The sequence below is a fragment of the Fringilla coelebs genome, assembly GCF_963513975.1.
Source record: "Fringilla coelebs genome assembly, chromosome: 7".
Taxonomy (NCBI): domain Eukaryota; kingdom Metazoa; phylum Chordata; class Aves; order Passeriformes; family Fringillidae; genus Fringilla; species Fringilla coelebs.
The window spans coordinates 10,511,856-10,536,451 of NC_140035.1; the positions used below are offsets into that span (position 1 = coordinate 10,511,856).

At 40.1% G+C, this 24,596-nt stretch overlaps 1 protein-coding gene across 2 annotated transcripts in view; it reads left to right on the plus strand.

Annotated features, from left to right (window-relative positions):
• ADCY5 (adenylate cyclase 5) overlaps positions 1-24,596 on the plus strand; it is a 200,310-nt gene that overhangs the window by 67,781 nt on the left and 107,933 nt on the right. The window lies entirely within an intron of this gene.

Genomic DNA, 24,596 nt, shown 5'->3' on the forward strand with positions numbered 1-24,596 from the left:
GCCTTCTATAGAAAAGCTACAGCCCTGTGTCAGAGTAGCATCTGCCTCTGGAGGTTGGGAGCTGACTGCCCCAATGCTCCCCTTTGCTCCTCTTGAAGGAGGGCAGTGTGCAAGCATCCCTTCACAGACCTCACACAGACCTTACACTCCAGGTAGAAGAACTAGAGAAGGTGGAGTTGGGGTTAAGCTGTGCCTTTTATATCCAATAGCTCATTATTACAGCTTATTTTAGGGACTGGCTTTAGAGGCCAACCATGTTAACTCTTTTGAATGTGAATCTTGAATTAAGGCTGTCCCTTTAGAGTGATATTACATTTTCCTTTGTTTAACATTTTTCTCTGTGTGTACTTTTCCCCCCAAAATATTATGTGGATTGTATGAGAACAGGGCTCTCTCCAGCCTGTTTTGTGATGAGTGTCTAAAAGATAAGTGGAATGGGCACTTTTCAAATATTGAAGACTCTTACAAAGTTGTAAGAAGTTTAATGCAAATCACTCTCATTTCAAAGCTGTCCACCTACCTAAATCTCATCTTCCCTGTTTTTTGAAAATGCAGAGGAGGAACAAATCTCATTTTGATAAAATTGCTTCATCTTGTTCCTTAAGCACCTGAATAACTCAGTATTCTAAAACTATGCTGGGGAACCATTAAAGCAGAAACAGACAAAGAACTCCAGAAGCTGACAGTGATTTGTGTTGCTTCGTGCATATGCATTTCTGCATAGCCCTGAATTATTGATTAGCTGTTATTTCAGTAATTGATTTTTCTGCATATTTGCACTGCCCTTAGAGAAACCTGCAAGAACACAATTGTTCATTTGTATGGTTGAGACAATCTAGCATGTCTTTAATGGCTTTTATGAGGTGATCCTGACCTTCTGTGGCACTGCTGATCCATGGAAATTCATTGTACTGAATTTAGTTTATACTGATATATATATGAGAGAAGATGGGGCCTTTCATGGCTTTGATACATTTCTCTTCCTCCAAGCAATAACTGTTGTGCATTTAGCAAGATGTTTTTCTGGTTTCAACACGGAAGCATTATTGTAGTGGCATAGAGACCTTTTGTCATGGACATGAAATTTCATGCAGCAGTAGGTTTAGCTGAAGTGGCTTTTAAGTCATATAGCAATGCCCAGATAAAAGAAAATCTAAAAGTATGGAGTATAGGTAATCACATTACTTTAATAATTGCACTTTGTAATATTTCTGTCAATTTATGGTATAGGGAAGGAATTAAGTTTGGATATTAATAAGCATCAGACTATCAAAGACAAATTTGTCCATTTCAGAAGAGCATTGAAACAGCTACACTGGGTCACAGAAAAGACCTTCTGTGACTCAGACCAGAGCTCAGCCCTTCACTTTCTTTTCCCAAAGCATCTGCTGCTGGCCAGTGTAGAGTAGCAGCAGCAGCAGCAGCAATATTCTTTCCCAGCTTCTGGCAGCCAGCCATTTGGGTTCTGCTTCAGCCAGAGGTTGTATCTGCATCATTGTATTTAATAGCCCATGGTGGACCTTTCTTCCATGAATTTCTCTAATTGCTTTTCTTTTAATCCGTTTATGCTTTCGGCTTTCAAAACATCCTGTGGCAATAAGTTCCACAACTTAATTATGTAGTGTATAATAAAAAAAAAATAAAATTGGCCCCTCTTGTTTTAAGCAAACTGTCCGACCATTTCATTTGCTGCCCCCTATTTCTTGCATCATGAGAACAGTTGTTCCTGCTCACTGTCTCTGCGCTGTTCCTGATACCAAACCATAATCATATTCTTCTCCAAAGTGATCTCTCTTGCAGGCTGCAAAGTCCTCATCTGGGTAATCTCTTCTTGTAAAAAAGGCTGTTTTGTACCTCTGCTATTTATGTCTTCCTTCTCCCTGTCTTTTTCTAATTATCCCAAATCCATTTCAGAACAGCACCCGTTAACGAAGATGTGGGCAAAACTCACTTTAAATGCAGAGAGATGATGTTCTCTGTTTCTTCAGTAATCATCCCTGACCCTGTTTTTCCCTTTTACCATCCCCAAGTATTCAATTTGGTGCTTTTCAGAGAATTCCATGTTGTGGTTTCAAGATCTCTCTCTTGAGTAAGAAAGCGTAACTTAGATCACATAACTGTGTGTGCAGAAACTCTCTGGGTTTTTTCCATGTATAGCCCATTGCATTTAGTGACACTGTAATTCCCAGTATCCCACAGCAGCCTTCTTCCTTCCTGCAGTTTATAGAGCATATCTTTGCCTAATGGGTAGAACTGAGCAAATAATATATGTGAAGATTTTTGCCTCAGTTGTTGCCTGTTTCAGTTGAATTGCAGTTTCTTCAAATGCAGCTTTTTCCACTGCTGTACAAAGCAACACCAAGTGGTGAGGGGAAAGTGAGCCATTTGCTCAAGTCAAAAAGCACACTGATCTGTTTGTGCTTTTCCTGGGTTCCAGGCTAGCTCTGGAGTAACACAGCCCTGCACTGTGCTAGGATGTCTCTGCCTGCACAGAAACTTGTCCAAGAGGAAAGCTGTCTCTCAGTAACACTTTTCTCTCTGAGTGATAAAAATTGCAGCTAGCAATACATTAAAAAAAACCCCTAACAAACCATTAAAGGTTATGTGGTATATGTAGGGCCAGAGTATGGCTGTGTAAATTCATTAATAAACAGATGAAAAGTGGATGAAGGCTTCTTCATGCTGTCCCTCGCAAAGGCAAGGCAGGAAATGCCACCTGGGCAGGAAAAGAGGGGTGTAAGCAAAGGACAAAGGGTGCAGCACGGGACCCTGCTTTCCTCCAGCTCCTTCCTTACCTCCTGGTGCACAGACAAGACTCGGGTCAAGGTCTGCTTTGTTCTGCAAACCCTTTCTCTCTCCTGCTTCTGTATGAGTGCTAAACCAATGCAAAACTCAATGCAAAGGTAAAAATTCATTTTACTGCCATTTGACACGCTGAAAGGCACAGTATTTCTGGAAACAGAAAACTTATGTGCTGTGACTGGCTGTTTCATGGAAAATGTAAAGCTGAATAGCTTGCTAAAAAATCCAAATCATCTATTTTCTCTGAAGCTCTGGCTTTCCAAGTAGCAAAGCAGTAACCAAATTTGGTTCCTCAGAGGCTTGCATGGTCATTAGGTATTTAGTATTGAGTAAATATTAGCTTTCCTGATCTGGTGGATTTGTGGTACTGTGTGTGATTACTGTGTTTTATTAAGAGGCATCTTTAAACATCTGTGTGATAAATAACTGCAGCATTATGTCAACTTGTATCTGTCATGTGAGTTCAGACACAACCAGAAAGGCAGTATTTCTTCTACGGCAAATGCTCATTTTGATGGTTTTTTCTTCCCCAGAGAAACAAGACGACTTTTGTTCTCTGCAGCTCTGTGTTTATTGTCCTTCTGCTGCTTTACACAAGGGGATGAAAGTGGAGGGAGTGTTTTTTAAATTATTGTTGCTATTTTTTTTTTATCACCTGTACCTATTATTATCCAGAATTAGAAGCTATCACTTTTTGGGTATGAGTAGAGGGTACAAGAGAGCCATTAAGTGCTATTGATATGAGGTGGCAGCAACTGTAGCTGGGCTTGCTCAGGAACCAAAATTAAAACTGCTGAATGCATAACTAGACCTGAGATAAGTCACAAAGGAAAGCAGGGAAAAAGTCAGTTAATAAATACAGTGGATGCAATATCTGGCAGAGAGCCTTCCCTTTTACATACCCACCCCCCATCATTCCCAGAGTATCCACTGAATATAAATTTAGAATCTCTGAATCTTTTTATTGCCTGAGTTTTGTGTGTGTAAGTTGATACTGAGGAAAAGGGGAATGCTTCCATTTCCAGGTTTTGGATTGCTGGAGGAGGAAAGGAGGGGCATGGTTAGGCGTGACTGCACATGAGAACCAAAACAGTTTGCTGAACCCAAGAGTCTTTCAATAGCATATGAGCCAACTAATCCTTTGTGGTTATAGCTTGTATTGATCTCATTAATGGACCTCTAACAATGAAACTTCCCAGCTGCAGATGGTTCACAGACAAGTGGAAAATACACAAAAGAGATTTACCTTGTTGACTGGACTCTATTATATTTTAACGTACTACTATATATAAACATAGATGGATTTTTTTTTTTAAATCCTGTAATGCTTGAACAACAAAACTGGATCTGACAAACTGGTAGAGGAAATGATTTGTCTGGGAATGCTTTTGTTAGATTACTTCTGAATCATGAAAATTTCCCAATAAAGATGAGAAACTTTTAAAATCTACATTTATGAGGAATTGCACAGTTAACTTTTATTTCAGTCTCATAAACATTCAGCATACTGTTTCAATAACATAATAATTAGACATGGAAAAGCATATGTTGAGAACAACTACAAGGGAAAAAAAAAGCAGCAGCATTTTGTACTTCAGCGAGTCTATATATAGAAAATGAGTCATTGCACCCACCTCTGAAAAGGAATGTGGCCACTTACTACAAGAGTACTGCACCACTGTGTGATAGTTCAGGGCAGGTAACAATAAAAATGTACCCCAGGCCACAGCTGCAGTTTGGGGGCAAAGAGGCATCCTCCTGTCCTGTGCCTGCTCTGATAAGGAAAGTTTGCCCTCTGCCAACAGAGCATGAGCTGCCAACTTCTGCAGAGGTTTCCTTTCCATTGCCCTGCAACATCAAAAGCTTCCCAATCTAAAGCTCAAAGTAGATATGCATTTCTCAAAACAAAAATCAGGAGATGAAAGAAATTCTTCAGTTTTTGTTGACTGCTTTGTCTGTGATTGCTAGGCCAAGATTTAATTTTGCATGCTGCTCTGACTGCCGTGTATTTTCTCAGAGTTGAAGTAAATTAGAAAGTAGAGAAAAATGTTACCATTACAAACAGGTCAGATTTGCACCTCATCATGCTTATGGAACCACTGAGCACGATTTGATATCTGTGCTTTTCTGGTCTAGGGTAGATTCACAACTCTTAATCCTTTTCCCAGATTAGGAAGAAGATAGACTGATAGCATCAGAGTTAAAGAGTGGATATGCTCTCCTGAATTCCATATGGGAAAAGGTCCTTGGGAGAGGCTATGGGCAACCCTTCAGCTGTGAAGAAAGCTGTACTGCACCCAAAGGTGATGCCCTGGGTCCTCCCACTTTCATGTGTAAATTGTAACTCACCAAACACATGGAAAAGCATCACTAGGGCAGCAGTGTGGGGCATTGAAGGGAAGGTTAATGGGATGAAATGTGGCTGTGCTGTGGTGTGAGAGTGAGTGATGGTTGGTTATTTCAATCCCAGTCATGGATTTGTAAGGAAGATTTCTGCCCCAGTGAATTATGTGAAATTATTTGCAAAGCTGACAGTTATTAGTAGCAGATCTAATTGGAACATCATGGGAGGACTGGACATTTTTGCAGGAGAGGCTGAGTGGTTTTGTCAGTTGTATGTATTCCAGTGAAATTGCTGACAGTTTAGGGATCCGAGATTGCATATGCTTAAACAACAAATGAAGCCCTGCTAGCGTGGCCGTATTTCTGTGAGCAGTTTGTGAATGCCTGGAGCTTCACCCTGTTTTACTTGGGAGGTTTTTTTCTAGCAAATTGGTGTACTACTAGAAACAAACCAGCATTGTGCCTTGTGTTTAGTCCTGTCTGCAGTGCAGGTGCACAGTGCCAGTGAATGGGGCTCACCTGGGTCCTGGGGATTTTCCTGTTACTTTTTAATGCCAAGGGTGGACATGTGTGGGGAGGAGATGACCCTGCAGAGGGACACTGTGGAGGGCTGAGGAAAACAAAACTGGAAACCACTCTGCCTTCTGGATTGCAGGGTACTGATGGGCTTTGTTCTGAATTTCATTTTTAAAAGGGCAAAGTCTGTTGTTTATATTGGGGAAAAAAGCCCAGTCATGACTGGAGAGAGCACTGGGGGTTTGGGGTCTGAAGGAATGTGATTTTTGTACTTCAGGAAGGACCTGGTTAACTTCCCTCCCTGTGTCTGCTTGTTTTCTGTGTAAGGCTTGGTCTCCTGCTCCCCTCCCCTCTGTGCAGGCCAAGGGGGTGCAGTGCTCACGGTGCTGGTCAGGGGCACCTTCAGCCACTCCCCGGGGTGTGGGATGGGGGAGGAAGCAGCCCAGCTCCTGGGGCTCTTCCTCATAACCCATACTGTCATTCCAGCTGATCTTAGAAACAGCCTTTGACAGGCTTTTCTGTTTCTGTTTGGGATTTTCAGCCTGACTTTCCAGGCAAATCAGGCTGTGTGATCACACTGTCTGTGAATTCACCTCCTTCCCTCGGCAGGACACAATAAACCAGCTTGCTGCTTCCCTACCATGTTTGACAACGCAGAAGAGGTCTCAAAAGTGGCTGAGGCTCCCAGAAATCGTGTGAAATAGTATCTGGGGAGAGGGGGCAACCCCTGTTCATGCCTGCTGAGGGTACAGGCAGAACTTGGGAGCAGAAGCAGCAGTCAAAGCTGACGGATTTGGGGAAATGATGTTGTATTCTTCACTGGGGGTTGTTTTTATACACAGTGTAAATATATTTACAGGATTTATATTGAAACTTAACTTTTTAGGACTTCTCTGATATTAGACATTGGAAGCCATTTGATGACAAAGCATTCATAAAAATTGTGTTATAAATTCAGCTTTTTCAGAAACACTGACTGGTAGTAGAGTAAGCCTGGCTTTAGGTCTTCTAATAGTCCAGGAAATTCACACAGTGATGGTGATGTGATTCATATGCCATGTGCTGCCTGTAGAGTAACTGCTGAGAGATGGCCTCAGTGGATCCCACAATGGCATTTGTGGAGTCCAAGCTGAAGGTGTAGAAAAGAATTTTCAGCTTCCCCTCCAGAGAGATTTTTATTAGCACAGATTTTAGGCTATGGAATGGCCTGAAAGTGTTTATTGTAGGGTGTCATTCCTCACAGAATGGAGCTGTATTTCCCTGTTAGGGCTTCTTTCTTTAATGTTAATTTCCCTTCAGAGTGTCTGCTGCTGGGTTTTGTTTATTGTGTGGGAATTGTGGAAATTTTGTAGTTCAAGGAACTATAGTGTGAGGGCACTTCTTCAAGATAATATTGTACAAGAGAAAATGTAAAGGTATAGGTGGGTCCTGCCACTGAACTGGGCTTCTTGTTGAGTTTTGTTTCTCTCCTTTTATAGTTGTTCCATTTACTGCTTGGATAAATTTAATTTTTATACTGCTGTTTTGTAAAGTACATGCTTATGATTCCCATTTTTCCTTTAACCAACCCACAAGCTGAAGATCTTCCCCGTACAGCTTTGCTAAGCATTTGTGTTTCAGGACAGCTATAGGAATATGCAGAGCTGCTGATGGCAGTGGAAGTACACTGAGCATCTGTTATGTTTGTGATAACTGTAGAATAGTACAGTAAAAATCCAGAGATGTAGCTTAAGTTATCCAAAATAAGATACAGATCTCAAGTCAGCCTGTAATTCAGGGTTTTTTCAGTTCATTGTGTTTCACAAGAATAGTCAGAAGAAAAGGAACATAAAGCAGGTTTACTCATAGCTTGATGTTCCATCTGCACACAAACTAAACATGTTAAACTTTGCACACAGTCTGTACTCACCATGCTGGGTTGTAGCTGTGTGGTTTTACAGAAGAGTATTTACAATACATGGTTAGCATTAAACTCACCAAAGCCTCATTTATCTGGAACGTGTTCTTCTTTCCACAAAAACAATCCTGAACTTAAATTTCCCAAAATATTTTTGTTTGTATGCCTTACTAATTTCATGAGCAGCAAACTATTGGAGGGCTGCTTTTAACAGCTTGCTTAAAAAATACCTCTGTATCAGCCTTCCAATCTCACAGCAATTCTTACTGAGCCAGTTTCACTGTATCACTAGATCATGTTTCTCCAACATTTTAATGTGTATAACTACTCTAACTGTTATGGCAGACAGTGACTTCCCCCCATACTGGAGGTTTTTTAAGCTATAATTAGAAACATTTACTAGTCCTGGGCAGAGGAAAAATGATCTCTGAGTCCCACAGGGCATGCAGGCAGGAGCTGGTGGTGTAAGCAGTATTGTTCTTTACTCAGGTAGAAGAAGCCTCACTTGTGGAAGGTAATTTTATGGTAATATATTAAGTATAAAGTATAATGTCTGGCATAGATGTGCCTCCTCCTGTTGTAGGAACCTGACCCTGCAAAAAACACTTGTGATTTTTTTATTAAAAAAAAAAAAAATCAACAGAAAAAATTATTTTCACTGGAATGACATTTTTATCTTGGGAAGGGAAAGAAGCTTTCATTTTTGAGTTCATTCACCAAAGAATTTGTCAATAAATTTTGTTGTCCAGCAGATAATAATAAGCAGCACATCTCTTTCAAGAGAGCCTTTCTGCTCAGTTGTTCTGTACACCACCCCAATGGCACAGAAACCTCTGGTTGCAGTCATTGTGCAAATGCAGAGCCAACGAGGAGGCTTCTCTGGGAGCAGAAAAGAGCACCCATAGCACAGCTTCAGGTTTGCATCACTGTCCAAAAAAAGCATATTCTTCTGAATCCTTTTGCAAAGTCGGTTCAGCTTTTCTAAAAGAGCCAGAAGTTGTGAGACTAGCAGCTACCTGCAGGTGGGCTTTGCTTTCTGCTGCTTTGTTCTTTCATTCCCTTCCCCCCCAATATCAGCTCAGGTTTGTTCCTGAAGCCTTTGGGAATCAGAAATTTAATCCACCCCAGGAAGGGAGTTCAAGAAACTACAGAGCTTCATTTTTCATGACTCACTTCCCTTTTTTGTGGCACAGCTGAATATCCCAAGATGTTCCTGAAAGATGGTTTTTTTATTCGTAAGTATTTTTAGTGAACACAGGTCAAGAAGTATTCCTGGGACATGTTCCCATCCTCAACTGTCCATATTTAGGGAAAAATTCCCTAGAGTCTGACCTTAATAAACCTTCTTGACTGCAAATAGAGCCAACTACTTGTCTTTTTACTCTGTAAATGTGATGAACAATTAATTGCTGTCTTTCTAAATATTGCTAAAATATATGAAGTTACTGTGGCCTCTCACATTCCTTCTTCTTAAACTAATCCAGATACTTCACCCTCTGCTTCTAATTATTCCCCAAAGCCTTCATTTTCTAGAGAGAATTGCAACATTTCACTTTCCCGTTTTGCTGAGTGTTTAATGTTAATGGGAGATTCTTGAAGATGATTGGCAATGATTCACAGGTTTGTGTTTTTCTGATTAAATTCAGTATTGGGTTTCACCAGAACTGCAGGCTTGACTGCACTTACCCTGTCTTATATTTTTTAGCTCCTTTCTTATTCTAGTTTGTGTTTTTGACTGATTTTTGGAATTGTGTGAAGTTTCTGGCCATAGATAAGCTCTTTTACACATGGAAGCAATAAAAGCATGGATTACTTTAGTCTCTCTCAATCATTTATTCCTTCCTTCTGATATATTTATAGAATATTCCCTTTTCATCTTTCATGTCTCTCAGTACATGCATTGCCCTTGTGATGTAGGTTCTGATTTTGGGGTAAGGGAGGTTTGCTGGTATTTCACATTCATGTTGAGCAACAAGAAGTTTTTTCGGTGTTGGATTTTCAAAACCAGTGAATCTGAGCAGCAAATACCTTCTTGTCTACTGTCCTGCTTCTATCCTTTCCCTCTGGAAGCTTTTCAGTGTTTTCTTTCTGAAGCTAGTTCCCTGAATTTAGTGAAGCCTTTTTAAGTCCCATTATCCTAATTTCATTGCTTTTATTCTTTGTCTGGACACTCAGAAGTTTCAGTCACTTTTCCTTTTTGAACCCTGAGAAGGTTCTTCCCTGTAAATCAGAACTACATCAAAACCACCTCTATTGTAACTTCCTGCAGGTTTGAAAAAGAGGTATTCCCATTAGTTATTCCCATTCTCCTTTAAATAAATTGTCACATGTTTGAGATTCATATAATTTAAATGTAGATGGAGATCCCTAAAACCTTGGTGCCATCTTGGCAGTACTTCTGGGTGATCTAGACAATGGTAAGTAACAGGTACCAGTAGAGAGTTCATCTCATTAGAGGAAGAAATTTTGTTGGAGGTGGGATGGTCCAAGGGCAGGGACAGAAGAAGTGAAGAAAACAGTTTATGTGTCTCAAAGTTGCTTTTTCTGCTATGTCAGTTCAACAAAGCATTTTCCCTCAATTTACAAGTCTTGTTTATCTTAGAGGATGGGCTTACTTCATCCCACCTCAGTACAAGCCTGCTGTTTCTGGGTAGGTGGTAAGGAGGGGGAAGGTGTGGATGTGCCCACGGAGTCTGTGGTGTACCCCTGCCACACCTGAGAAGAAAATTCCTAGTGGACATCATGGCCAAATCCATTTGAGGAATTTTTTAAAGCAAAATAATTCATATAAATCACCAGAGTGAAAATCTGGACAAAGCAACTTCTGCCACTGTCCAGCCTAGGAAAATGGCCAGTGTTTACCAACTGCTTTAGCTAAACTGTTTACCTAAAGTAGGAGCTAAGTGGTGTTTAAAACGTTAGCTAACACCTTTCCTGAACATGCCTCATCTGGTTTGTTTAGACAAGGCTGGCCAATATCTGCTTTCACTGGGAACGATTAGTCACAACCCAGAAAAACTGTTTGTCATGGATTTCTCAGGTTTGAGAGTGTGGAGACACAAACCTCAGCCCCACAAACTGGTGGATGGTGCTTGCAGTTATCCTCTTCGTCTTTCCATGTGAGTTGTGTGGGTTTTGCTTAAGTACAGTTTGTGTTTTTTCATTGCTGGTTTGCAGCTGGTCTGAAGGGAAAACATGAAAAGAGAGAAGTGCTCATAAAACTTACTTCAGAAAAGGCTTCATTAACAAGTGACTTATTTACAATGATGGTTCTTCCAAGTCAGTGTCAGAAGCTGACTGAAATTTTCTCAAGTCAGTATCCACGTGTAGTGAAGAACTCACCACCTTTTAGTCATCTCTTGCAGGACTTAAACCTTTAGTTGGCAACAGAAGTGTAAATTTCAGTAGGAATGGGGAAAGTGGGAATGTTGTTTCCCAGGCCTCTACCTTCCCATCGTACAGGGATGTGGATGTGTTTGTGCATTGTTGATGAGAATGTTTTAATGATTTACTGAACATCCCAAGTCATGCCAAATCCAAGTGCCTCTCCCTAAATTTTCCCTGCAGCTGCCTCAGTAGGATTATGCCTCCTTTTCATCCATCTTTCAGTGAGTATATTGTGCAATAGCATGTAAATATCTGTACCGAGAGGGCAGCTCAAACTGTGCACATGGTACTGTTTAGGCAACTCAGACAGATGGTGTGACTGTAGTTACAATGAAAACAATTCCTTCAACATGGGTGGAGGAATGTTTCATGACTCTTTGGCTGTGTGGAAGCTCTAGAGGGATCTGAGCCCGGGTGCAGAGTAATTCCTCAGCTCAGGGCTTTTGCTGGCAGAAAATTGCTTCATGCCATTCCAAGTAGCTTGAGTTCTATAATAGTTCTCACTTCAGCAAAGGTGCAGGATGAAGGGGTAATGCTTGTTCAGCTGCTTTTTGTTCTGATCCTTCCTATTGTTAGGCTTCCAAGAAGGATTTTTATTTACCCTTCTGTGAAAGAAAACATAAAACAATAGTGGGATTGGTTTTTCAGGGCTTCACATCCCCTGTTAGTCATTTACACTGCTGCAAAACCCTTTGTGTGGTGCCAGACCCATCTTCTGCATTCTCATTCCCTCACACACAGGTGAGGTGGTTGAAGAAAACAGAAAAGTAACCAAGGACCCCTTTTGGAAATAAGAACCAGTGGCAAAGCTCACCAAATCTGACTGCCCATATGCAGTGGAATTTGTGTGTTCCATCCATCCATCCATCCATCCATCCATCCATCCATCCATCCATCCATCCATCCATCCATCCATCCATCCATCCATCCATCCATCCATCCCTCCCTCCCTCCCTCCCTCCCTCCCTCCCTCCCTCCCTCCCTGACTCATTCCCTTGCACTGGCTCATTATTCACCATTTGGCTGCATTCCTTTTAAAACAGGGACTTGGCAATGTGGGAAAAAAACTGGGGCGAGAGGAAGCTGGGAGAAGGCACACACGGGGCGGGAAGGGCGGTCAATCTGTGCTCAGCCTTTTCCTTGGGAACTGTCCTCACTGTTTGTGTTCCTCTGGCAGGGTGCCTTTGCTGCTCTCCCCACACCCCTCCAGCATGCAGAACCCTTCCTCCCCTGCCTGTCCTGGCCATGCAGGAGCCCAATTCCCTGTCCCCCCAGCTGCTTTTTGCAGGGCTGGCTCGGATGCAGAGACTTGTGACAGACAGGACCTTGCTCAGGAGAGCAGCTGCTGCTGGGGATGGATTTAGTGCCATTTAGGGCTAGTACAAAGGGTCAATTAGATAAGGGCCCTAAAGATAATTCCTGTAATATGGGGTTTGGTGACTTGGAGTGGGGGAGACAGCAGTAGGGATTATGCAGTCACTAGTAATCTGGGTTGGTTTGGGTTTTTTTAACCTTGCCCCAGAGAGATCACAATTTCAAGCAGACAGGTGTTACCACCTTCAGATATTAAAGACGTGCTTAATCTCTATGGAGACATTTGCTTCACCTAATGAAATGTGCTGCAGCAATCAATTTTATTCTGCACTTATTGATCATGTCTGTTTTATGGAGACAAATACAAGACAACCTTAATTAAGAGGATTTATCTCTTCTTTTAGCAGTGTTTTCCGGCAGGAAGCTTTCACATCTCATGTACTTTTTGATAGAAAGTATTTCTTCTATTTGTATCAAGATGAAATGGAAATCAAAAGCTTTCATTTCTATACCCTGCACTGATTTTACAGGAACAAAGTAGTTTGTCTTTTTAACGTGCCTAATTCAATTTATTCAGATTTATTGTACCACAGGAATTTGAAAATCAATAACTTTAGCTGCCAGGTGCCCTCTTTATTTATACATATATTTTTAGGATTGTGAATGTGGATGACATCTGTCTTTTCTAAATTGAGCAGCTTTGTTGTAAATAAATAAAATGCATAGGATTATTTTTTCTTTAGCATTTATCTTTGAGGATATTCTCCCTTAGATTCCTTCCTTCTCTTCCTGGCTGTATTTCACATACAATACATGCTGTTTGCAAACTAGTTTGCCTTAAGCAGAGTCCTCAAAGAGAGCAGCTCCAGGCAATCTAACAGGTATTGTGAGTATTGTGGAAGGACATCTAACTCAACAGCTGCCTTATATATTAGATGAGATAGTGGTGCCACTGATGTAGAGCATGCTCCTTTAGTGTCTGAGGTCTAAATGTCACTTAAAATACTGTGGTGAGGTTTCTGAGAGAGTTAGTCCTGGACACGGATTCTAGAAAGTGTTTGCAGTCAAATCTGTGAAGTGTTTGTGGCTGGTATCTGGTGGTGTTGAGTGGAGCTGGCTTGTTCAGCTAACACTGAGCAGTTTTTTGCAGGAAAGAGGGAAAAGATGGTAGTGTGATGGCTTTGTAGCAGGAATAGAGTTCTGCATCATTTCCCTGCCAAAGAAAAGTGCTTCTGAGTGGAGAAATGTTTTCTCTGCTCACAAGGCAGCTGTGGAAAATGCACACAGGAATTATATTTAAGGAAATATTTGCTTTTGTCTGGGCTGTGGCATAAAAAAAGTTAAGCAGTGGCATTAGATAGCTCATGGTAACTCATCATGGTAGTGTGGCTCAGTATCAAGGAATGAAGGTACCAAACTCCATCAGCAGGGAGCAGTTGTAGTGCTCAGTATGTGATGTGTTTCTCACCATCCCAAAGCACACAACATCCTCCTCAGGAGTGAGGCCTCTTCCACTGCACAGCACAATAAATTTGGCACAGTGAAGTGTCCAAGCAAAATGTTGTATGGCAAAACTGGGAATACTGCAAGAGGAACTTGGCTGTTCCCCTCCTGCACCTCCAGGTGTAAAACAAGGAACACTTTGTGGTCTAGCTCAGCATTAATAGGGTTTCCTGATTCCCTTGTTTCAAACTGGTTTAAGCTGGGTGCAGCATAGAAATCTCTGGCACATGGTGCAGAAAATCAGGAGGGTTAACTGGTCCTGGCTGCGTTGGGGATGCTGAAGGTGCAGCAGTCACTGTGTGCCTCGAAGTCTCTTGGATCCAATGTCCCTGCGTGGGTGTTAATCCCAGAATGGTTTTGTAATAGCAGCGCATTCACCCAAGTTCTCTTAGCTGAGAACTCCTCTTTGTGCCTCAGCCCACCATGTCCCATCATGCAGAGAACATTAGGTCTCATCCTGAAATTACTTCTTCCATTCCTTGAAAGTTTTGCTGCAGGTACTTCTCAGGTCAGGGTCAAAAAGACTTTTTTACTTCTGAACTCAAGTTAGCCAAAGTAGTCTCCTTTTATGGGAAAGCTATGTATGGCAGCTGGGGGAAAATGGGAGTTTAGCAAGTTGCTCTAAACAAAGGGAATAATTTGATTCTTCAGTCTTTTAATCCCCACCTTTTGTGAAGCTGATAACTCTGTTTTTAGAGAATAGTGCCTGAAATAATTACACGAAAAAAGTGTCTACTCTAAGTAGTAATTAAAGTGGTTTTCCTGAATTGACACTGAGAATTTCTTTGTGAACAATGATGGACTTACATAAGCTCATCTTTATTTACATAAAGTTCAATAAAATAAGCTATTTCAATCTATGGATATTTTCTTCCTCCTCCTCCTTTCTAGGATATAAATTTGATTTCATTTGACTTTCTTAGACATTTTTTGCCCCTATAAGGAAGTTCAGCATCTCACAGCAGTATGCTTTGCTTTGTTTTAGTTCTCTTCTGGGTCCCTGAGTGAAGTTCAGTGTTCTTCAGATGCTACTCAAGAATTCAACGCTCTAGTTTGTTTATTTGTAGGAAAACAGTTGTTGCTGGACATCTGCTGCTTTTTGTATTTCGTGCTAGAGTTAATGCTGTTGCACTGCTCAGCCTGAATTAGTAATAAGTACAGTTTGACTTATATGACTTTGAGAGATGGGACTTACCCAGGGCCTTACTGAGAGTGGGATGAAACATTATGTGAAGATGGATTTCTGAGTCCTGCTATGATGGATATTGTGCAGCCAGCATGAAACCACTGCACTTCAGAGCTCTAGCCTTTCTTATTGTTATTTTTCTACTCAAACACTTGCTTCTCACAAAAAACAAACTTTAATGATTCATTAATTTAATGATTCAGCCAGCCCCCGTTGGTTCAATTTAGCAGGCGCAGATTAAAAATGGTCCTTCTGTTGGTCTTGGACAGACAGACTGCAGAGAAATGAGCTCTCCAGGATGATTAGCTCGAGAGAAGGGGACTCTCCAGGGCTTTTCTAATGAACTGAGAGCTCTTTTAGGGGCCTGCTGGTAAGATAGGAGTGCCTTCTGCTTTTCTGTCGCCTGCCTCCGTCTTCCTGCTCATCGCTGCATTACAAGTAAACCAAACAAAAAAACCATGATTCATGCCCAAAAGCTTCAGAACAATGTATTTTCCAGCCGAAGACAGTGTTTTCTGTCCTTTGAGATACTGATGCTTAGATTGTTTTCTGTCTGGCACTTTTCTGTTTTAAAGCTTGTCAGTCATAGTAGTATTTAATGACGTCTCAGAGGCCAGTTAACATCTACAGGACTTTGTGGGGTGGTTTTGCCCCAAGTATCTCTTTTCCAACCTTGACAGTGGATAGGGGTTATTTCTCTTTGAAGTCATTTAAATATGAGACCAGTTTATCCAACAACAGACTGAAAAATGGGAGTTGTGGCACATGTTGAATATTCATTATTAAAATTGTATAATTGGAAATGTCAGATCTGCTTAAGTACCAGGTTGTATTCAAGCTACCTAAATTTCTACTGGAATTTCCCTCAGACATGGTGCTGTTGAATTCCTCCTCTCTGCTGTCCTGTGAGTGGCTGAGCTGCCTCAGCCTTTTGCAACAGGTTCATCCAATGGCACCAAGTTGAGGGTGTGTGACTGCATTTCAGAGAGCTGCAGTTCCTGTACTGGTATCTCTGTAAAGCCTGGGGGATTAAGGCACTCTGCTGTTGTGAAATGTTTTCTTGGTTTTATTACTGCAGTGATAACATCTCCCATGGCTTTTTCAGTGGCAGTATTGCACCCAAGAGGGCAACGGTTCGTGCATTAGGACTACTACGAATTAACACTACTTTTCCCTTTCTCTTTAAAGTGAGGAAGTAGCATCCCTTTTTAATAAACAGATGAATTTCAGGCAGAATTAAAATTCCTTTTGAAAGACAGTCAGAAAAGCTATTGCAGGGAGGTTTTAAGAACTCAACCCAGAAGGCAGTTTGTCATTGTGCATTCCACAGGACAGAAACCCTCTTTTTAAATTAATGAGGCTAGTTAAGAGAATATTCACCCATACACAGCCTTAGGTATCAAGGACTTGCTGTCAGTTCCAGCAAGGTCACGTTTGCTTACTGCATGGAGGCAACAGGCTTAGCTTTCAAAGACCCTTTTCATCTCAGGGTGTGGGAATCTGCTGTGTGGCAGAAATGGAGGGGGAAAAGATTTTTCTCCTTGCATAGAATCTTTCTGCAGTTTTGCTTGCACTGCACAGCACGAGTCAATTTGGAAGTTCATGGGAAGAGTGTGTTTTGAATGCAGCTGAGTATCCCATATTGAAATAAGTGAGGAGGATTTAATAATTTTGAGGTTAGCGGCCAAACATGTTATAACACCACTTAGTCACAAAGTAGAATTGACTAAGTCATTTGACATGTGAATTCTGCTTACAGTGGAAATGTTATTACACCTTCAGCTTCTTACATTTCTGTTTAATAGTTAAATAATATGAGCAACATTTCATTCTTGTAATGTTGCATTGATTTTAAACCACAGGTTTACTCAAATGGTAATGATTCAGTTGTCTTTTTAGGAAACTTAACAGAAAGAATTTCTTCTTTGAGGAAAAACACCAGTTAGTGGGCATTTTCAGGGCATCTCCATGGCATTGTTTCTGAAAACAAAGCGTAGGAAGGAGCATATGGTATTACATCTGCAGAGTGTTTGACAGTAACCAGTCCTGGGTGTTTTAACCAGTCCAGAGGTCAATTTACAGAACTCAGAAGAAAGCAGTTACTCTGCCCAAGGAAGTTACTCCTCTGAAAGCCAATAGCTTTGAGGTTAACATAAACTCCAAAGTGCTAGACACGTAACTCCTTCACCCCTTGCCATTTCTGAACTTCATTTCTGGACACCTCTATGATCAGCTGTCCAGAGATGGGTCCAATTTTTCCTTGAGACTCAATCAGACTTTGGCTTCATTAGCATCATTAGTATTTTTCAAGCTTTACTAACGACCTGGGAAACTTCTAAATAACCCTTTGGACTTCAATTACGAAAGAGTAAAAGATTCTGATATCCATTCTGCTGGTATTTTGTGACAGCACATCCTTCTGTCAGTCCCTTTCTTACTTCAGGTATGCAGTTCCAGTCTCCCATGTAATTTTGTGAGAACACCTTTTCCTACCATGCCCTTGATCATTGTCATTTGTTTATAAATACTGGAAAGCTCTTTCTTCTTTTTTTTTTTAATGGAGAGAATGCTTCAGTCTTCTAGGTGAGGGAGAACCATTGGTTTAAACAAGTCTTTCTTCCAACTTTATGGAAAGGGGACACTTATCATTTGGAAGATGGATGGGTTTCCTTTTCCACAGCTCTGTCCTTAAGCCCTGCTGATATAAAATTCTCATTTTAGATATTCAGTGATTAAGTATGAAGATCTCAGTGAAGCAGAGCCCCATCAGAACCCAAATTGCAATACTGAGATTGCTTTAAGCAGATAAATGATTTCTGTCCTATGAAGACTTCAGTGTCTGAAGAGATTAAAGAGCAGCAGTGAACAAAACCCATACTAAAAATTATGTGATTAGCAAGGTGAGCATTTTTTTTTATTATAATGTGAAACTGGACATGAAAACCAACCTGAACATTTAAACTAATAGAGTCATTCTTACTTTGAATGTGTTTTATTGTTTCACATTTGTTATGTTTGTGTCATTGACTTTTGTAGCAACTCCATAATACGAGCAAATTGTCACCAATGAAGCAGATGGAATGAAATTCCTTTTATATAAATTAATTAAGAAAATAAGCACACTGTAGGGAGAAGCTAGTATGTTGCTCTCTCATCCAGCAGGAACTCGTCATCCATGCCAACCTCTTTTGGCAAAGCATGAGGGTGCTTTTTCTCTTCTTAAGCAAAAGACTGTTCTGTTTGGTTTTTCTTTTGATTTTGTGTTAAAAAGTCTTATGTAGATGATGATGCTCATAATTACTGCTATCTCACTGAAATGGGAAGAGTTTTGGCCTCATTGGGAACACTGCTGAATCCCTTAGTTATACGAGCAAGAGTGCATTTTCCTCTTAATTAGAAAATAAGTGTTTCTAATAAATAAAATAATTTCAGTATTTATTCAACGTTTCATTCTCCTAGCATAAGCCAACTGAGATGTATAATTCTCAGACATGTTAATTGACACACTGTATTTATTAAGAAACTGTGCCATTTAAAAAGTCATGCTCGTAAGATAGTAATTAAAAAAAGCAAGATGGAAGGCTTAAGTGTCATTTTTGACCTGTCTCAATTATTATATAGCATCTCTGGAGTTTGAGATTTCCCAGCTTCCCTAGGCAATCTGTTTCACTGCTTAATTATCTTCACATTTAGAAAGTTGTGTTTGTTCCTTAAAAAAAGAGAAGAAAACTAATGATGATAATCTGCTTTTTTTTTTGTATTTTTTTTTTTTTTGTGCTATTAAGTTCTTGTCCTGGCTAACAGTGAAGAACATGAAGAACAGAACAGATGATTTTCCTTGTTTTTGCAGTAGCCTTTCAAATATTAAAATGTCAGTCTTGCAACTGTCTACTTCTTACAGTATTACTTTAATCATCTGTGTTCTCCTGTTGGAGGAGAATGGCAGCATTGCTGTCTGTGTCATGCAGACCAGGTTCCTATTTATATACCAGTACCAGAGTTTCTGTTGGGTGTTTTTAATGTTTGACTTAATTTCATATCATGTGACGACATATATGTCAACTGCATCATGTAGTTTGCAAAAAAGAGGTGAAGATGTTGGATTGTGATCTATAAAGAGGGAATGAGTATTTTTGTAATTTAAATGCTGCTTTCCTAACACAACAGTTTTGCTGTGGTTCTTCTAGGGAACATTGGCAATTACTCACCTCTATTTCACAGAATCAGAGACTGGGTAAGGTTTGAAGAGGCAGCTGGAGGTCATCTAATCCAACCTCCCTGCTCAGCAGGGTCCTCTGGAGCACGTTACTCTGGATGGTACCAGAAAGCTTTACAGCATCTCCAGGGAAGGAGAGTGCTAGTGATAGTTGCTTGTGGCCACTGAGATAAATCAAAGAAACTGCTCACATCTTTGCAAATGGTTGATTTATCTTGTTTTCAGGAAAAAAATCCTTAAAAAATACAAGACTTCACAGGTCTTGCTCAAAGCAAATCAGATGAGGTTGAAATTAGAGTGGAGACAATGGAGAAATAAAGAGCTGGAATAGAGGAAAGCTAGTAGAAATTGTAGCAACTATGTTTTTTACCATTTATGTTGTGTTTTATTGGTTTTGAATTGATTCCCATTAATAATTACAAATTACTGTCTCACAGAGTCTTGTAGTATTGTGGTTTTCTTTATTCTTAATGTGGTGAAATGATTCTTTCAGCAATGATCTCTGGATTGTTTCCAGCATAAATCTGGATCTTGATTTTGTTGAGCATCAGAACATTTTTGCAATATCATTAGTATAATGGCATCTCAGTATTCCTCATGTTTTTGAGATGTGTTCATCTGGAATATAAAAATGCAGAAGGCACCACAGCCTGAGTTCATTGACTTGGAGAGAATGACAGAAACTTAAAGAGATGGACTGTAAAACTGCCTATCAGTGCTGCCACTGAAGACATGAGGAGACATAATTTCCATCTTTCCAACAACTTGCACCTTTGTGTCCATTGTCCCTGCATCCTACAATGCTAAGGAATTCAGTGCAAAGACACCTGAGCTGGCTGGCTTCAGTCAGGTAGAATGTCACTGACTAATGACCTCCCTAAATTAGCATTAATGCAACCTAATAAACTCACCTTAAACTGGAGTTAATAAGACTTAGATGGCTTTGAACTGTGCCATGCCAGACATGTTGCCTTGGGCCAGCAATAACTCGTGTCTCTTTGCGCTGTCGTGTTGTCATGTAAACTTCTCCACTGCCTCACAGATGTCCTAAAAGATGAACAACTTGAGATTTCTGTGTATGGCCATAAATTGAATATAACCCCCATAAATTTTTATTTGATGGCAAATCTAAAGGAATAAAGGACTGCTTGAAAGCTGGGAAAAGAGAAGCTCTTGGGAGAGTTTGGCAGTGTTGTTAAACTGAATGCAATCTTGAACCTAGGGGACACATGATGTCTTCAGGTAAACCAACATTCCAGCCCATGTGCTGGAGCTCCATCTCTCCAAAGGGAATTTGCATGACTAGCACTCTGTTCTTTCACAGTTTATCATCTTCTTTTGTGACTCCCTGAGCATTTTCACTGTGAAAGGCATCAAACCCACAGTACTTCAGTTTCAGGTAGAAAAACTGCATAGAAAATTAGATTAGGAATAAAACAGAGAAATAAATGAGAAAATTCAGACTAATGAAGTTCTTGCTTATTATCTTAATATTTGCAAAGAGTGCTTCTGTATTAGACCTCACTAACAGTTTACCATAATGCAAATGTTAATCTTTATGCTAAAAAATGCAAGAGAAGGAAAGCATATATAGTTATAATAAATGCTTTTTTTTTTTAAAATATGGTAGACTTCAAATTTCCCATTAGGGTATTTCTTTACAACTTAATTTATTCCTTCTCCTATAAGAAATCACTCAGAATAAAACTACTTCAGAACCTCTAATTTAATATTTGTTTCATAGTGAAAAATTCTACAAATTGGTTTTCAGATTGATAATTATGCAGATCTCATTATCTAAACTGAAAGCAACTGTAAAAGGTTTAATCTTCTTCAGTGCATTTTGGACCACAGGTGACATGGAGAGGATTGAAATAGGACAAATTATATTGATATAATAGATTAAGCAATAATTCTGTATTACAACCAGTGCTCAAACAGAATTGGGCACGTGTTAAAGCTTCATAGAGCTGCTCAGTGTCAGAGTTATGGCCAAAGGATGATCTGTACTATGTACTGGTGAATTAGTCAAAGAAATGGGTGTTTGGCTCGTCTTTCATCCGAGACCAAAAGTCTTACCAAGACCTGAACCTCTCAAGGAACGGCTGCAGTTCTGAAGGCTGCCCTGGTCTCTTGTGCAGCTCTGGGATGTGTGCAGAGCACACTGTGGTTAAGCACCAGGCTCAGAAGCTGAAGTGATGTTTCATACTGTCACTTGGAAAGGGAAGGGCTTTTAGAACCCAGCAATCCAGGGCAATATGAAATGCAATGCCACTTTAGCAGCAAAGCAGAAGCAGACAGAGACCCACTGTCCTTATTGTTGTACCAGCTCTGAAATGAAAAGCTTCAGGGTATAACTGAACATTTATTGGAGGAAAAATCCAAATCTTTGAACGTGTGTGAATTTAAAAGAGATGAGAGAAATAACCAGGCTGAAAAATGTGTGCCATCCTCAGAAGGAGTAGCAGCTGTTGTTTGGATTGCAATGGGAATTTTAAGGAGGTGTTTGCTTTCATCCCTGCTGCTATCTTGTGAAGTCGTATGAGCCAGAGAAGTGACCAGGAGATGTTGGGGCACAAACAGTGCTGGCCCACCCAAAGCCAACACTTGGGAATAAAGAGGATTAAAGGAGTTTTCTAAGCTTCTCACATTGTCTTGAAATAGCACATTGGAGAATGTGGTTTCCCTGGCATGGGAGAGAAGGGAAGACTGCTCTGTAACTCATCCAGCTTTTTGTTCCCAGGTCAGGCTAATGCCTGAGGTCATTGTCCCACAGAATTGTGGAACATTCAGCAGGATTTATTTCTCAGTGAAGAAATGCTTCTCTGTATTTTAGCTCCTGACCAAATACTCATCCAACTTAGCACCCCCCTCATCCCCAGCTCCACCCATAGGATTCCTTTACCAGGGAATACAGGAATTCAAAGGCCCATACATCCTTCATGTTTTAGATATGTCCAGCTACTGGAAAGCTGAGTAAAGCTGTCATCACCCAGCTGGCCCTGATGCCAAAGGGCACAAAGTTTCCTTAAATGCTGGATTGCAAACATCATTGTTCTCTATTTTTCCGAAGCCAATGATTGTATTACACGTGGGGAGTCCCCTAGGTCACAATATGCTGGTAAAATTACTCACTAACATTGTTATCCTCTTTGCTGAGTTGCTGCAGCTTCTAATGGTAGCATTACTTGGAGCATTCTGCCAAGAAACAGCGAGTTTAGGAATACTTCCTTTGGTACAAAGTCCAGTGTTTCATGTTGTGATGCATGGACACTATAAATATAATTGGGAAAATGTGATGAAGCATAGGGAGTAGTTCAATATGGCTGGGAACTGTAGAGGTTATGAAGATTAAGGGAGATTAGGGCAAAATGAGATGAATGGATATGATAGTGAATGAAAAACATTTTTGTCACAGAACAAAAAGATTGATTTGTGCATGTTGGACAATTTTAAATTAATAGCCATTGTTCGTGGGTGGAAAAATATTTTTAGGAAAAAAATTATTTATTTCTGGCGCTTCCACTGTGGGAAGCTGAATGAGCATGTCAGCTCATTGTATCGTGGTGATCTAACAGAACATATGTCAGAAGGGGACAGCAAATAATATTTTCCTTTACTATTAGTAGGCATTTTCTGTCACTAATTCCATTCTAGTAATGCTGCATCTTTGGTAGAAATGTAATGAGGTCTGAACAAAAATGATGCCTGCCCAAGGTTTGGAACATATCCACCAGTAACTTCCTCCCTCCTCTTTATAGAGAGGAACTTCTCTGATTCAGACCATGAATTATGGTGAGTGATGGAGGTTAGGAGGAAGCCTCCTTCTGTGTGCAGTTTATCATCTTATTTTTTCTCTGGAGAGTTTCCTGCTCTTCTACTTTATCTGTTATCATGCATGATCAATTTCTAGATAATTAACTCATCCATGATCAAAAACTTGTCAGACTTGCATTAATTTTTGTATGGATTATATGTACTTATATATTACAGGTTGTTTTTTATCTGATACAATAAAAAATCAAACTGCCTTTATTGGTGATCAGTTCTGTATAGACTTTCGGTCCCAATTGGGACAAACTTGAATATTTAGCAAACTAAACAAGGAAAAACTTAAAAATGGATGCTGTTTGTGCCATATTCTTGAAGCAAGAGTAAAAAACCCACAAATTTTTCATTCAATGCTGCAAACTGTTTTGGCAATAAAGGTAGGTGTATGTCATTGTAGATATTGAAGATCTTAAGAATTTTAGAGAGAGAAACTGGGAAGGATATCAGAAGTCAATTAAAATAACTTGGTAATGAAAAGACACTGATTTGTAGTGGGACTTTGTAGATAAATTGAAAAGGTAACAGCAGAAAATGGGCAAAAGGATAACTGGTATTGTGAAACAATTTTATCTCCACAAATTTGTTTGTTTGTTTGTTTGTTTGTGTTGGGGGACTGAGATGACCACTAACAGATTCCTTACAGACCTTAATTTCTGTTACACTGTTAGTGTGCAGTGATCAGGACCTTGCTGTAGTGAGCACTTTGCAAACTCCTAACAGGAGATCCCCATGCAGGCCATTCAATTAAGAGCTGGATTTGATGCTCCTTGTGGGTCCCTTCTAACTCAGAATATTCTGTAATTCTGTCAGAGATGTTTCCTAGCCCATAGTAATGTAAGGGATGACTACTAAACAGTGTTAATACTCTATTTGTTTTTCGTGTTCTGAACCACTGAATTAATCTTTCTGTCACACTTTTACAGTTTCAGGATTTTATTGTAAACTGAGACTTGGCAGCAAAGCTGAGAGTATGGATTATTTCCATTAAAATCTATGGAAATAAGAACTGGTTTATGAGTCCTTCAAGTCCATTTTCTATCACCCCATATTATACAGATTTGAACTTGGGGAAAGCAGAAAGAAGGTTAACTTTTTCATGTGTCAGCCTTTTTGTTTGTGCAGTGTTTAATTCAAGATATGGATTACCTGAAACTCCCCTGTTCCAGCAGGAACAAAACTGCCCCAGATGACTTCACATGGAAAAATAAGATTAGGTACAAATAACATGGAGTTCCTTCCTGACATTTGTATGCAAACTTCACTTGCTAACTGCCACTGAAATCCATCCAAGCTTGCATTGCATGGGACAGAGCAGAACCTCTCAGAAAAAGGACCACTAAATGATGTGGAAATCAGCTCTGTTTTTCCCCAGGTGTAATAGAAAATATGGTTCCTTGAGGAGACATGAAACATGGAGTAGCTTAATGAGCTTAGTCTGTTTTTAAAGAGTCCTTGCAGCCCTTCAGCATAACATAGCCCCTTCCCACATGACTTTTTCCTTGAGGAGTGGCAGTGAAAAAGGCATGTCCAATTTCCACTTCTATAGAAATATACCTCATCTTGTCATGATGCTTGGCCATCTAGTTATATTCTTTCATCCT